Source organism: Phacochoerus africanus, chromosome 10 (assembly GCF_016906955.1).
Source record: "Phacochoerus africanus isolate WHEZ1 chromosome 10, ROS_Pafr_v1, whole genome shotgun sequence".
Lineage (NCBI taxonomy): Eukaryota > Metazoa > Chordata > Mammalia > Artiodactyla > Suidae > Phacochoerus > Phacochoerus africanus.
The window spans coordinates 98709367-98724498 of record NC_062553.1 but is presented as its reverse complement, the minus strand read 5'-3'; the positions used below and the strand labels follow the sequence as shown (position 1 = coordinate 98724498).

General features: G+C 37.5%; 1 pseudogene; it reads left to right on the top strand.

The window, feature by feature from the left end:
- The first annotated feature begins 7970 nt into the window (after nucleotides 1–7970).
- LOC125137471 (monocarboxylate transporter 10-like) lies at nucleotides 7971–9834 on the top strand (annotated as a pseudogene).
- The last annotated feature ends 5298 nt before the right edge of the window (nucleotides 9835–15132 follow it).

Sequence of the window (15132 nt, the reverse complement as noted above, 5' to 3'; positions counted from 1 at the left end):
TCTTGGTTTAGATTTTCACCTGGATTTCCTTTGGCCTACAGCCAAATTTGAAAATGTTGAAAATGAGAATTATAAACTTGATCTTCTTCTTGATTTCTCTGTCTTCCACTTGGCACAGTATTCTCCCATTCATTATCCTTATAGAAATCAGATCCTCAGAGTCATTCTTAATTCTCACTTTTTCTTCTCTTATTTCTGTTGATATAACTTCAAACCCTGCAAAGATCTTTTCAGTTTCAATTCCAATGATCCTCTAGTTGGTGCTAAAACATTTCATACCTATATTGTTACAACAGAATTCTAATGTTTCCCTGCATTAGGCCTTTCTCTGTCCTGTTATGACATAATACTTCTAAATTATTTTTAGAATCCAGGTATTTTCCTGCTCAAAAACTATTTGTGCCTCCCAAAAGTCAAATGATTAAATTTTGGTCCCAAAAGAAAGTTTACCCTGAAGCTACTGAAAATTGAGCATCAGGACCCTTCACTTCCAAGTTATTCCTCCAAGGGTCTTTAGCCAATTTCTTATGTGTAGCATTGTATTACATTTTATTTAAAGAAGGGTTTGCAAATTTAATACATTTGGGGAATTAAATACAACTTGTATCTACCCCAAGTTCTTGATTATCATTTCAGGTTACACAATCTCAAACCTTTTGATTAACGGAAACTCAAAAATAGTTGCTCAGCTAGAAGATTGTGTGAGAAAAAAATCAACAGCTTAAATAGTATTAGGAGTTCTTGCAGGTTCCTCAGAGCAGGCATAAGAAATAAGATCTAAGTCTGTCCTTTTCTCAGGCGCATCCCTCAATGCTCTCTTAGTATGAAACAGTTAAACTTGTGATTCTTGATGTGTTATGGCTCAGTTTATCTAAAATAACCAGGAGATAATTCTGAGATCACTGACAAAGAGGCAAAATGCATTATTCACAGGATCGAGTTTAAGGAATAATTCCATCTGCATCCCTAACTACTATGAAATAGTTAATTGAGAACCAGAAGGAAACCAGAAAAAAAAAACCAAAAAACAAAAAGAAACAAATAAAAACAACCAAACTGGCAAAATCACCCTTATAGGACCTTTGTCCTTAAATCCATAAGTCTGTTTATATTTTCCAATACAGAAAAACTTTGCATGTTTTAATTTCTGAATTCTGTATCTACAGATAAAACAAAGTATTCCTAAGTAGAATTTTGGTAATGTATAGAATTTGTCTAACATGCTGACTAATGGATTTGATGGCAAATTCCTACATAGTAAGATCTTACCTTCATTTCCAGATATATACCTTGCTATATCCTAAACCTGAATAAACTACATGCAACTCAAGTTTTGTGGGAATACCATAAAAACTTTGATGACCAAAATACAGTTGAATAATTATCATGCTTGCTGGTGCTCAATTTACAAAAGGGACTGGGAGACTAACATTAACTATCCACAAAAATTAACAGAAGGCTATTAAAATTTCTCTTTGAAGTCAGTGCTGTGACTCGATCTCCCAGTTTCATCCTTCAGGTCTACCCTAACCTTTAAAGGGTTGGCATAAAATTCATGAATAATTGCTTTCCTTTTTCCTTATCAGGTAACTCTCAAATGTCTGCTATGAAGTATATTTTGCATTCCCTCTTTTGTGTCTTACCAGTGGAGACATTCAAACTACATAAGCATAGGCAACTCATGGCCTCCAAGGGAAAAGTGTGAGTCATATGTTCTTTACCTAGAACTGAACTTTTTTACATTGTATTTAGTTAATTATTTTGGCTAATTGTCATGGTTACTACGTATTAAACATTATTGAGGCCGTGCTCATGTCCCCTCAACACTCACCATTCTAGTGTATGCCAGTAGCATCTTATTAAAAACACCGAAACTCTCCACCTCAGGATTTTCTGCTGGCTAAAGTTGGTGGTAGAGGGTGGGGGTGGGAAAGAAGTCTCAAAGTGCTAAGAAGTTAATGCCCCTAGAGTAGCTTCCAGTCAGTAAAAAATGTGGGCTGAAAGATAAATTTCCCAGCTTTTTATACTCTTGCAAAACAAATGCATTTCAAAAGCAAAGAAAGACTGCTGAGTGAAGGAGTTTTACTGCCCAACAGGAAGTCCCATTTATGGAAGATCCCGAATAATGGACTCTGAGATGCTCATTTCCTAATCCCCAGAGTCTGTCAATGTTACCTTTCATGGCAAAAGGGATTCTGGAAATGTGATCAAATTAATGACCTTGAGATGAAATAGTTATCTTGGATTATTTGAGTGTGTCCAGTGTAATAGCGATCCCTATAACAGGGACATAAGAAGAGTCTGAATCAGAGGAAAAGGTGAGATATGATGATAGAAATAGAGACAGGCATGATGCACTTTGTAGAGGAAAGAAGACAGCTACAAGCCAAGGGATACAGGAGATATATTAGTCAAGGTTCTCTAGAGAAAATGAACCAACTGTATATAGATACAGACACATAGAAAGAATTATAGGCATATGTTGGAGACACTGTAAATTTGGTTCCAGATCACTGCAAAAAAGTGAGTATCACAATAAATTGAGTCACATATGTTTTGGTTTTCCAGCGCATATAAAAATTATGTTTACACTATAATTTAGTTTACTAAGTGCACAACAGCATTGTGTCTAAAACATGTACATACCTTAATTAAAAATGCTTTATCGCTAAAAAAAAATTGCTAACATTATTTGACAAGGCAGGGTTAACATAAACCTTCATTATGTAAAAAATGCAAAATTTTCAAAGTTCAACAAAGCAAAGTACAATAAAATAAGGTATGTCTGTATTGTGAGGAATTGGCTTCTGCAATTTTAGAGTCTGAGAAGTTCCACAATCTGCCGTCTGCAAGTTAGAGACCCAAGAAAGCCAATGATACAGTTCCAGTCCAAGCCTGATGGCCTGAGAACCAGGGGAGTCAATGGTATTAAGTCTCAGTTCAAGTCCTGAGGTCTAAGAACCTGGAGCATTGATGTCTGAGAGCAGGAGAAGAAGGATATCCCTGCTTAGGTAAAAAGCAAATTTGCCCTTCCTCTGCCTTTTTGTTCTGTTCAGGTCCTCAGTGGATTGGATGGTGCCCTTTTACATTGGTGAGGGCCATCTTCTTATTCCACCTACTGATTTAAATGCTAATCTCTCCTGGAAACAGCCTCACAGGCACACTCAGGACTAATGTTTCACCAGCTATCCCAGCATCTCCTGGGCCAGTCAAAATGATACATAAAATTAACCATCACAAGAGGCTACTAGAAGCTAAACAGATGTAGGCAACAGATTCTCCCCTCAAATTCTTAATAGTAGCCAGTATTACTGATACCTAAAAACTGTGCAGTGACACTGATTTTGCACTTCCAACTTCCAGAACTGTAAGACAATAAATCTGTATTGTTTTGAGCTACTATATATATGATGACTTGTTATAGCACAGATAGGAACCAGAAACACAGTCCAAGCAGACTCCGAGATAGTTTCCTGGGGATGAAGTTCAAAGAAGGAAAAAGAGATGTCTCTATATTGATTGTCAATGTCCGGGCATCCTCACTAAGTAAGACTAGATGGTCTGGAGGAGGCTGCTATGTAGGTGGGCTGTCCTTGGTATCCAGATGTGTCTGCTACACACATGAGGTACCTGCCTCAGAGGTGCACAATGAGAAAGGCTAATGGCTGTATTATGATTTATCATTTCCTCTTTAGGTGAAGAGAGATGATTCTGAGGTGGGTTCTACATTTTCTCCCAGAGCTGCTGAAAGCAAGAATCTGCTCAATAATATATTTAGCTTTTCCCCTTCCCTTTACTTCTCCACTCTCAAATTAGTATTTTCTTTTTTTTTTTTTTGTCTTTTTGTCTCTTTAGGGCTGTACCCGTGGCATATGGAGGTTTCCCAGGCTAGGGGTCTAATCGGAGCTGTAGCCACCGGCCTATGCCAGAGCCACAGCAACTCAGGATTCGAGCCGCATCTGTGACCTACACCACAGCCCACGGCAATGCCAGATCCTTAACCCACTGAGTGAGGCCAGGGATCAAACCCACAACCTCGTGGTTCCCAGTCAGATTTGTTTCCACTGCACCACAACGGGAACACCACAAACTGGTATTTCTAGAATGACTTCACAAATATGACACTTAACCTTCAATGTTTCATCTCTAGGTCAGTTTTTGGGAAACACAATCTAAGACACTATATTGCAATTTAAAAGATTGTTAGTATTAACCAGATATTTTGTCAGTCATGGTTGTTAGTTTCGAGGAAGGTAAACCCACTCTCTGACTGAATTAGATAAGGAACTTATTAAATAGTTACACAGTAGCTCACAGAATCTTTGGATGAACTAAATAAGAAAGATAACAATTAAGCATTCAGGAACAATTTCCCAAAACTAAGCAGCTATAGAACTCTTGGAATGGCCACTACACACTAGTGTACCTGTTGTCACTTCTGCCCCTTCTTCTGCTCTAAAAATTTAATTGAACTGTAACTGCTAATCCTGATATAATTGCTACTTCTGTAATAAGGACATAATCTTACTCAAAACCTCCCCAGGGCTACCCAAGAGGAAAAGTTCTACAATTTTGTGCCTCTTGTGCCACTAGCTCCTGAGTCAAGTATGAAGTGAGTGCATTTGTTTGGTAAGACATAAATAATATATCTACTTTCTGGCTCATGAGAAGCTACTCAACTTTTCAATAATAATAGGCAATTTTTACTTCACACCAAAATCCACAAGGTAAGGAATTCCTCAGCCATGAAGAAGGTCCTGACACTGTTTGACCAAAAGGAAGATTGATTGTTTACTAAAGTGACCCTTATCTGAAAAAGCCTATGGCGATTTATGTCACTTTTAGAACTATATAATTTTCTCTAAAACCAAACTCAAAGTTACCAGAAACAATACAAATTTTCATCATTTATTTACCTGGCCTTGTTAGGGCTGCATTTGCTCCGTACTATGGCAGAGTTGGTGGTCCTAACATACCCCCTGCTAATATCTCCTGAATCTATGAAGTTAATCCAAGAAAAATTTTCGGAGGGAATTGCATTGGGTTCACTTAATCCTCACCCTTGCACATACATAAACTTTAATTATTTGACCATCACCTTGACTGTTATAGTTTAATTAACATATAAATCCCTAGTTTGTTAAAAAGCAGAAATATTTAGAGGCAACAACAGATTCCATTGTGTGTACACTCAGAAAGACCATGCTTTTAGAAACCATGGAGAATTCTAATGGATTTTTCCAGGAGCACAATCCCAAGAGTCCATATTTAAGGCAACTTGGGAATAGTCAGCAGTTTCTAACCTAAGTCTAGACTAAACTGATGCCACATAAAATTGAGACTTATACTCCTTAGTAATTTTTAAAAAGGACACAGTCATTTTATCGGTTAGTATTTTCTTTTTTCTTTAGATTGACTATTGGGAGCTCTATGGCACCCAATTATAATCTCTTATTTTCCTTCCAAACCTGAGAGGCTTTTTTTTTTTTTTTCTTTACTATTAGTAAAAGCCAATGTTATTACTCAAAGAGTCCTGCAAATCAATAAGAAACCCCTAGAATTCAATTATTTCTCACTTTCTTTAATTAATCTTTGCTCTTTCTATCCACCTTATTAAGTCAGAGAAATTGCCTCAGAATGAGATACCATGATTAAATGCATCCTGAAAATTCTCCTGGAATTCTTCTGTATCTTTTCTGTTGCCTTTGCTTGAAGGTCCTTGTTTCAGTTGTTGCTACAGTTGTTGCTACATTGTAGTTGTACGGTTGTAATCAGCATGCAAATCAGGAACTACAGGGTATAATCAGCTTTCGAAATCAAAGAAATTAGATGGCTTTGAAATTTTTAGTAACTCTGATGCTGGCTTAATTTTACCACAAACACTGTTATCTATAGCAGTATAGGAACAGAAAATTATCATAAAAATCTCTTTGAACTAATCTATTTAGCTGAATCTCCTACTATTCTTTATTGAAAGACTAGTCTGAGAAACAAAATATAATCATATAACTCATGCTCATTGCCTCTTCTTCCTACATTAAGTCACCATCAAATTATGAGTATTTTTGTACCTGCTCTCTTATTTTATCAGTAGAGGAATATTACAAGTATTTAGGCAGTTCCCGTCGTGGGGCAGCAGAAAGGAATCCAACTAGGAACCATGAGGTTGAGGGTTTGATCCCTGGCCTCATTCAGTGGGTTAAAGATCTGGCGTTGCCGTGGGCTGTGGTGTACGTTGCAGATGCGGCTCAGGTCCTGCATTTCTGTGGCTGTGGTGTAGGCTGGCAGCTACAGCACCTATTGCACCCCCAGCCTGGGAACCTCCATATGCTGCAGGTGCAGCCCTAAAAAAGACAAAAGGACAAGAAAAAAAAAAAAAAGAAGTGTGTAGCACAAGTGTACATAAGCTTTTGAATTTGGTCTCTAGGTAGATATTCAAAGGCAGGTGCTGGCTTTTCCATTTGACTTCTGGCCATATTTTTTTCCAAAGTTTAAATGAACAATTTCTTGCTATTTTGCAAATACACACCAATATACATCATAGTTTCCTGTCTTTATGCATTTACTCACACCATTTTCTTTCCTCATTATTTCCATTAGCTTCTCTGTTTGTGATATCCATTTTCGAGGCCACATTGAACCTTTTCTGTTCCAAGATACTTCTCTTGGTTCTCTCAACTGAAGGGAAATTTTCCTTATTTAAATTACCATGATACTTCATCAACTTACCATATTCTGCCTTGAATTATAGCTATTTCATGTTTGTCATAGCCTCACTGCTGATCTGTAGGCTGAGGCCTAACTGAGCAACATATATCAATTGAACCACACACTTATAAGGTATTTTTTTGAGCTGATTTGTATTGTATGGATTCTAAAGAAGATCATTTAAAATAATAATTACATGTCTTAAAAAAAGAGACCTCAGTTTCTACAAGATTCTACGGGGTAGTGAGAAAAACACATGTAGTTTGGAGCAAGGCATATGAGATTGAAATTTTGGCTCTATAACTAAGCACCTGTGTGATGAAAGACCAATTATTAAATTTCACAAATCTTCAATTTCCTAATGTGTAAAACAAAAGTAATACCTGATTTTCAGGGCTCTTAATCTCTCAAGTTAGGAGCTAGTATGAGATAGTATGTGTCAATCATCTGTCATTTGGTTTGCAAAGCTCAGATATCAGAACTATTATTTACACCAATGCAAATGAAATCCAATAGGTATTTGTGTAAGTCCAGTTAAGCTATTCTCTGTATTATTTTGAAAAGTGGAAACACTGAAAATGAAGTCAATTATCTGATCCTTCAACACGCATTACAATATTTTTGTTTGAAATTTATACAGCGTTAACACATCATTCAGCACATTAAAATTAATACAAAGGGAAACTAGGTCATTAATTATTAGGTAACTGAAGTACATTTGAAATACAGGCATTTGTATTGTTCTTTGAGGGACATGCATAGTCATTAAAGCTATGCGTCTATCTTTTTGTATACCAGAGAGAACTGATGAAAGAGAAAAAGGTAGAGAGAAACCAAAAATGCTTAAGATTCCTAGGAGTATTTTTTCTTTACTTGGTTTTGTCTATGCTTTTGGAAGAAAAACACATTTGAATATTAAAGAGACAAATGACTATTTTATATGGAGAAAGTCAAGATGAAACAGGCCAACAATTTTGGAGGAGAGCTAATATTTAAAATCATTCTCGGTACTCACGATACTGTTGTCCTCAGAAGGATCCAAATGAGATGATTTGGTAAGGCAGCTGAAGAACAGTGGAGGGTATCTCTGTGAGAGTGAGAAATATTATTTTATTTTTTTACTAATCTTTTTCCCAGAGTCCCAGAATTTGCCTGGCATATAGTAGGAACTTAGGAAATATTTGTTGTGCAGATGTTGCCTTCTATATCAGCAAAGAATGCTGCCACCATCAAGCCATTAGTCACTACTGTGGCCCCACATGATGAGCCCTGAAGGAACTGGGGATATAGACAATGGGGCTGCAGGCTGCCAAACCCTTGGCTATTGCAGCCGCCTGGCAACTATGCACCTGAGAGGACTCAGGATGGGTAAGAAAAGGATATGATCCCAGATAGCTAATATGCATAACAAAGGAATGATTTCAATGATTCCCCCCAGACTCTAGAATCTTTCCATACACTGAAAAGTGCTAACCTAAAAAAAAAAAAACAAAAACAAACAAACAAAAAAACACACTAGAGCTGTCTGGTTTTCTTTAATTAACAGTAATCTTTTGATGTTCCGACTACCTGGTTTTATTGCAAAAACTGTTATATACCCAACTCCTCCCTTACCTCTTCTGAGCAGCCTCTCTGGGAAGGTGTTTTCCCAGCTTAAGTCCTCAGAAAATTCGCTGAATAAAACATAATTCTCAACTTCTAAGTTTTAAGTTACGCATTTTTCAGTCAAAAGGTGAAGGAATTGTCAAACATTTGACATAACACTCAAAAACTAACAGTTATTGTGATTAAAGTACCAAGCAGCAAGCCACTTTTGCCTAGATTTTTGCTAAGCATCAGCAAAAAGCAAAACGTAGGGGTGCTAAGACCGAGAACTGGGCCCGAGGACCCATCCCTGCGTAGCGGCTCACTGGTGCTGCACTGCCTCCAGGTCGCGGCCCAGCCCCGCTCCGCGGTTGCGCCCTGAGCTGCCGGAACTCGGCCCCTCCCACTCCCCTGGCGTCGGCTAGAGCGGCCACCTGAGGCCTTGGTGCTGCCTGAGGGGAAGCCCGCCCCCTGGTGGGGCAGCGCCAGGCGCAGCTCTGGACCCGGTGCCAAGAGGCCGCTGGGCTGCTGGGGGGCCCTGGAACCCCTGACGACCCCGCAGTGGCAAGCGTTGCCAAGAAGGTGGCGGTAGAGCTTGCCCAGTCAGCAGGCGCCAGACCCCAGTTCTCTGAGCCGCCTGAGGGCAGCTGGGGCTGGCTGGTGCAGCTGGCGGCCATGTGAGGCAAAGGCGCCTTCAGGGTGCTCTTCGCGTGCTTGCGGAAGACCTTTGGGTCCAAGGATGAGGACAAAGTGGTTGTCAACACAGCGTGGGTAAGTTTTCCCAACCTGGGGGTGATTTTCCTCTGCCGGCGTCTTCACAGACATGTTTGGTTGTCGGAAAACTGCTGTCCTGGGCGTGGCTGTGGAGTTTGTTGGACTCATGTCCTCCTTTGCGGGCTTCATCCGGCCTCTGTACTTTACGTAGAGACTCATGGTTGCCTGTGGCTGCTCCTTTGCCTACCAGCCTCCATTGATCGTGTGGGTTCACTTTCAAGAAGGACCTTGGTCTGGTGAATGGCGTTGTCACCGCTGGCAGCAGTATCCTGACTGATGGTGTGGGCCTCTTTTCCACTCCAAGGGTCCTCTGGCAACTCCATGTTCGTTTCCTTTCTGCGGGCTTTACTTAGCGGCTTCTTACTTCCTGTGCCAAAGATAAAGACGGAGCAACCAAACGAGGCAACTGACTCTCCCCCTTTTCCAGGAGAAAGTTAAGTCCTCCAAAAACCTTTTATTTTTTAATTTTACCACCTTCAGGGTGACAGCCTGTGCACTGTGGGCATTTGGAATATGACTTGTACTTTTTGGCTACTCTGGGCCGTATGTTCTCTTGAGTCAGTTGTTCCTTGGTGGAATCACCTCAGACTCAGGTGGAGTCCACTTACTATCAGCTACACTAAATCAGGACCAGAGTTCCCTCTGCTTTGCAAGTTTCCCCTCTGTGGTGTCAGAACTAAGAATAGACGTGGTGTTGGACCTTCCCAGCACTCAAGAGCCCCGCTGTGTAGGCACGGAGAGGACCATCCAGAAAAGGGTCTACTGTGAAGGAGAGGATATCACCTGACCTTTTTTCTAGCTCCCACATCTCCTCTTTCAGTGTCTAGTACATGGTGAATATGTGACAGTTGAATTGATTTTCACAGCCTGTGACAAGCAGAACATGGAATATACGTAGTTTTATGTTCAATTTTGTTTCCTGCAGTAAACAGGAAATTAAGCAGAGTAGAAGAAAACATGGACAAGGGTAGAAATTTATGTCGAGTTATCTTTGATTTGATTTATAAATATTATTATAGGAAAATGGGAAAAAGCAAATTGCTTGAATTTCAGAGTTGCATATAAACTCTGAGGCCTCTGGTGGCTCCTTGGTATCCTGAGAAAGCCCTAAAGAGTTAATGTGTTGGAAAGCTGTACCTTCTCTCTCTCTCTTTTTTTCCTATATCTGTAAATGTTTTTATTTATTTCTTTCCTTTTAAGTATAGTGATTAACAATATTGTATTGGTTTAGGTGTACAATCATCATTTTTATAGATTATACTCCGTTTAAAGTTATTATAGAATATTGGCTATATTCCCTGTGCTATGCAATATATCCTTGTAGCTTACTTTTTTTATACATAATAGTTTTTGCTTCTTGATGTCCTACCCCCTATCTTGCCCTTCCTCCTTCTCTCTCCCCATTGGTGAACACTAGTCCCTAGATTGTTTTCAATGTGCTTTTGAGGTTATTTTTGAAAAACTGGTATGGTATGCATATATCTTAATTACTGAAGTTTCAACTTTTGATATGTCTATTTTTTCTCCCCTATAAAGCATGATACATTGCATTCTTACTATCTCTACCTCCCTAGTTTGCTCCTAAAGAATTTCACCCTTCTTTGCATGTAATAGTTATTTTCAAGGTATGTTTGAAAGCCCAACTCTATTATTTGATTCTATAATGGAATTTAGAAACCACTCTGTAAAAATTTTCACCAAGACATTATGAAGTGTACCTGATAGAATTACAAAGTTGTAAATATATGTCATATGTAAATTGGCTTCTTCATTTATATATCGCCTCCCCCCATTGGAGGGTATAGAATTTGTGAAAAACAAACAAACAAAAACCTGGGCAACTTCGGTTATTACATGGATGTCTATTTCTTAATGTTATAAATGAGGATTATAGACAAAGTGATTGCTAAAATAATTTTCATATTTAATGAATGAAAACAAATCTGTATGATAGATCTTGGTTTTTCTAGCACTACTTCTAGGAATACATACCCTAATCAGATGATTCTTTGGTCTGATTGAATTGAAATATATTTCTGCATAACATTAGATAATTCTGGCAATTATAGATGAATGACAGTTGCCAGATTATTAAACTACTTAATTTGCTCTGCTTATGAAGTTAACTTCTATTCACAATTTAGCTCCCCATAAAGGATTTTCCACGGGAAATAGATGCACACTCATATCTGGCAGACAGTATTTTTTTCATAAATAAAAATATAGTCAACAAATATTTTTTTAGCAATCTACATTATCCAGGCACTATTCTTGGTGATGGAGATAAAAAAAAATACAATACAAACATAAATAGAATAAAATACAAAAAATATAAACTTCTGCCAAGAAACTGTATATAGTATGTAAGATATTATTATTGAAATATCTATAGAGATATTTGGGAATGATGAAAATGAGTCTTAATCCAAACAATGGGGACAGTGAGGAGGACACATTAAAGGAAATAGCATTTTGCATAGGATTAATTATACACTATTTGGTGTCATTGAAATGTCAGATTTGGTTTGGGGGATTAATATTGAAGCTAAGAGCATGAGTTAGAATTTCAGTGCTTACAAAAAAAGCTATAAGCTAGGCATAAATGATCTTCTTACAACTTCTGATTCATAAGAAATTTGGAAGGCTATATTGAATTGTCAAAAGGGACATAAAGTATTTCTTTTTAAATAAAAATGTATGGTATTTCATAATGCACATTCACCATAATTAGAAATAATAAACTGGGAGATGTCAAAGAAATTTGACTTATAAAATACACTGTTGGATAAGTTAAAAGCCCTCCCAGAGAATATATTATTTCCGTCAATGTTGAAATAACCAGTAGAGGACTAGATTCCCCATGATAAACAACTATAAATCTGGACAAAACTATAGTAAGTAATTATTTTCATATGTTAAACATTAGATAGTGAAGGAGTATGACTCAGAGTAGAAGAGAAATAAGAGATTTGGTTCATGTTTATCCTGACTTACAACCAACACTATCTGGACTGTGGCACGGTGAAAGGAAGGATAAGTCATAGAAGTCTCAGAGCTGAGAAAACTGAGTTCAAGGCTACTGAGGTGACAGAAATTTGCAAGTTAGAAAATAGGACCCTTAACTAAGAAAATCCTAATGACTTTTACCTGAATTATTGGCAAATACTAAGCTTCAGATGTGGTATAAAGTTAAGGAAAGAAAAATTACCAGGAGCTGTAAGCTGGAGGGGAGGGTGTGTGTGTGTGTGTGAAAAATGCTCAATTTCCAAAAACTGAAAAATGTTCAAATTCCAAAAAGCAAAAGTGAAAAGTCCTCACTGAATAGCTAGGCATTGAATAGACCTCAGACTTCTAGGATAGGAGTGCTATATCTCTTGAATAAAGGCTACTTTAGTCTTACTCTAATTGCACTTAAAAACAACCACTGAGGAGTTCCTGTCATGGCTCAGTGGTTAACAAATCTGACTAGGAACGATGAGGTTGCTGGTTCGATCCCTTACCTTGCTCAGTGGGTTAAGAATTGGGTGTTGCCCTGAGCTGTGGTGTAGGTTGCAGACGCGGCTCGGATCCCATGTTGCTGTGGCTCTGGTGTAGGCCAGCGGCTATAGCTCCGCTTCAATCCCTAGCCTGGGAACCTCCATATGCCTCGGGAGTGGCCTAAGAAATGGCAAAAAGACAAAAAAAAAAAAAAAAAAAAACAACCACTGAATAGATCAAGCTAATGTGGAAATAACTTAATTGACTGCCATGCAAAAACTCAAAACTCTATCAAGAGAGATAATACAGTTTATACACACATTAACATAGCACTCATCATGTCCAAAATCCAATAAAATAGTACTTGATATGTGAAGAAGTAGAAATGTACCCTATAAGAAGAAGAAAAGAAGTCCATTAAGATAGACACATATTAGAGATATGGAATTAGCAGGAAATAATTTTAAAAGCTCTATTAAAATGTGTTCAAATATTTAAGAGAAAGTCATAAAGGTAATGAAAAAACAAATGTAAAATCATCTTAGAGAAATAAACACTGTAAAAATATACCGGATGAGGTATTCCCATTATAGCTCAGTGGGTTAAGAACCTGACTAGTATCTTCAAGGATGCAGGTTCGATCCCTGGCCTCACTCAGTGGGTTAAAAGATCCAGTGTTGCCACAAGCAGTATAGATCGCGGATGTGGCTTGGATCTGGCATTGTTGTGGCTGTGGTGTAGGCCTTTGTAGGCTTTGCTTATGGCTCTAATTCGACCCCTATCCTGGGAACTTACACATGCCCTAAAAAGACCTAAAAAAATGCACATTTAAAACAGAAAAATTAAATATCCAAAGTGAAATTTCCAAAGATGAGTTTAAATTAGAACCTATAAAGTAAATGTTTGAACATGAATAATGGGGATCACTGAGTGCTTCAGAATGCTTCAATCTGAGTTTCAGGGAGTTCTAAGAAAACATCAAGTATTTTCACATGCATGTAATTGGCATTCAGTAAGGAGAGAAAGTTGCAAGCAAAAAAATGTAATAGCTAAATATTTCAAATTATATATATATATACAACTTATATATCCATATAAAATATATATATAAATTATATATATAAATCAGTTTTAAGAAGCTCAATTAGCATAAAGCAGAATATACATAATAAAATGAACATTAATGTCCTTTACAGTCAAATTGCCAAAATGAATAATAAATACAAAAACTTTAAAAGAACTAAGGGAAAAAAACATACTACATTTAGGGTAACAACATAAAGTATAAATGTTTTGATAAAAAGTGTTTATTTAAAAATCTTTGATAATTATATATCCAACATAAATATAGAGAAAATGCAGGGAAATAAAGACATTTCCTCTTCTTTTTTTGTTTTTGCTTTTTTAGGGCTGTGTCTTTTTATGTAAGTTCCCAGGCCAGGGGTTGAATTGGAGCTGCAGCTGTCAGTCTACATCACAGCCACAGGAACACCAGATCTGAGCCATGTCTGCAACCTACACCACAGCTCATACAATGTAGGATTCTATCGTCAACCCACTGAGCAAGGCCAGGGATTGAACCCAAATCCTCATGGACACTAGCTGGGTTCATTACCACTGAGCCACATGTGGAACTCCCAAATAAAGACATTTCTAAACAATGAAAAACTGAAAATTTAGTGCCAGCAAAACTGCACTCTCTCCAGTATTTATTGTATTTATAAGAGACAAACTGATTGTAAAAACACATATAGATTCAAAGGAAAATGAAAAACTATATAGAAAACACCCATCATAAAAAATGGAGTGGCTATATTAATAATAAAGTCAATTCCAGAATAAGAAAGATTAGCAGAAATAAAACAGATATTTTACATTGATGAAAGTAGAATTAATCACGAATACAATTCTGAAAATATTTGAATGTGGTAACAAAGCTTCAAATAATGTCACAATATGAGAAGTGAACTGATAAGGAAACAAACTGAGATTACAGCGGGAAATGTCAACAATCCCACCTCAGTCATTTATAGAATAAGTATATGGCAATCTGTAAGTTTATACGTGCTGATTGGATGGGAAAAGTGGAGTCTTAAGATACACTTGCTGGTTGGTTGGGGGCATATAATTCCTTTATGAGGTGGGTGATAGTAGGGGATAGGAAGTAGTAGGCCAGGTTGCTCAAGGTGGGGGAGAGGGCATTTTAGTGAAAGGGTTGAAGCAATGATATGGGTCTGGTAATTGTTGTCTTGACCAGAGGTTTTGGGTTCTGTCTCCTTGAAGGGGCCTTGAAGTCCAACAGAAACTACACACTATTATAATTTATTAATATTGGCATGGAGTAAGCAAATATTTTCTTTAAAGTCTCAGAGAGTAAATTTTTTTTTTTATTTTGAGGGACATAGCATCTCTGTTGAAGCTGCTCAACTCTTCCATAGTAGTGTAAAAACAGTACAGGTAAATGAATTGACCTGGTTAAGTTCCAATAAAATTTTATTTTTCAGACAACCCAAATGCAGCTGCTATAAATCCTAAACATATGTTAGCAAAATTTACTCAGCAAACTCCAGATATGTTAACACATATTGA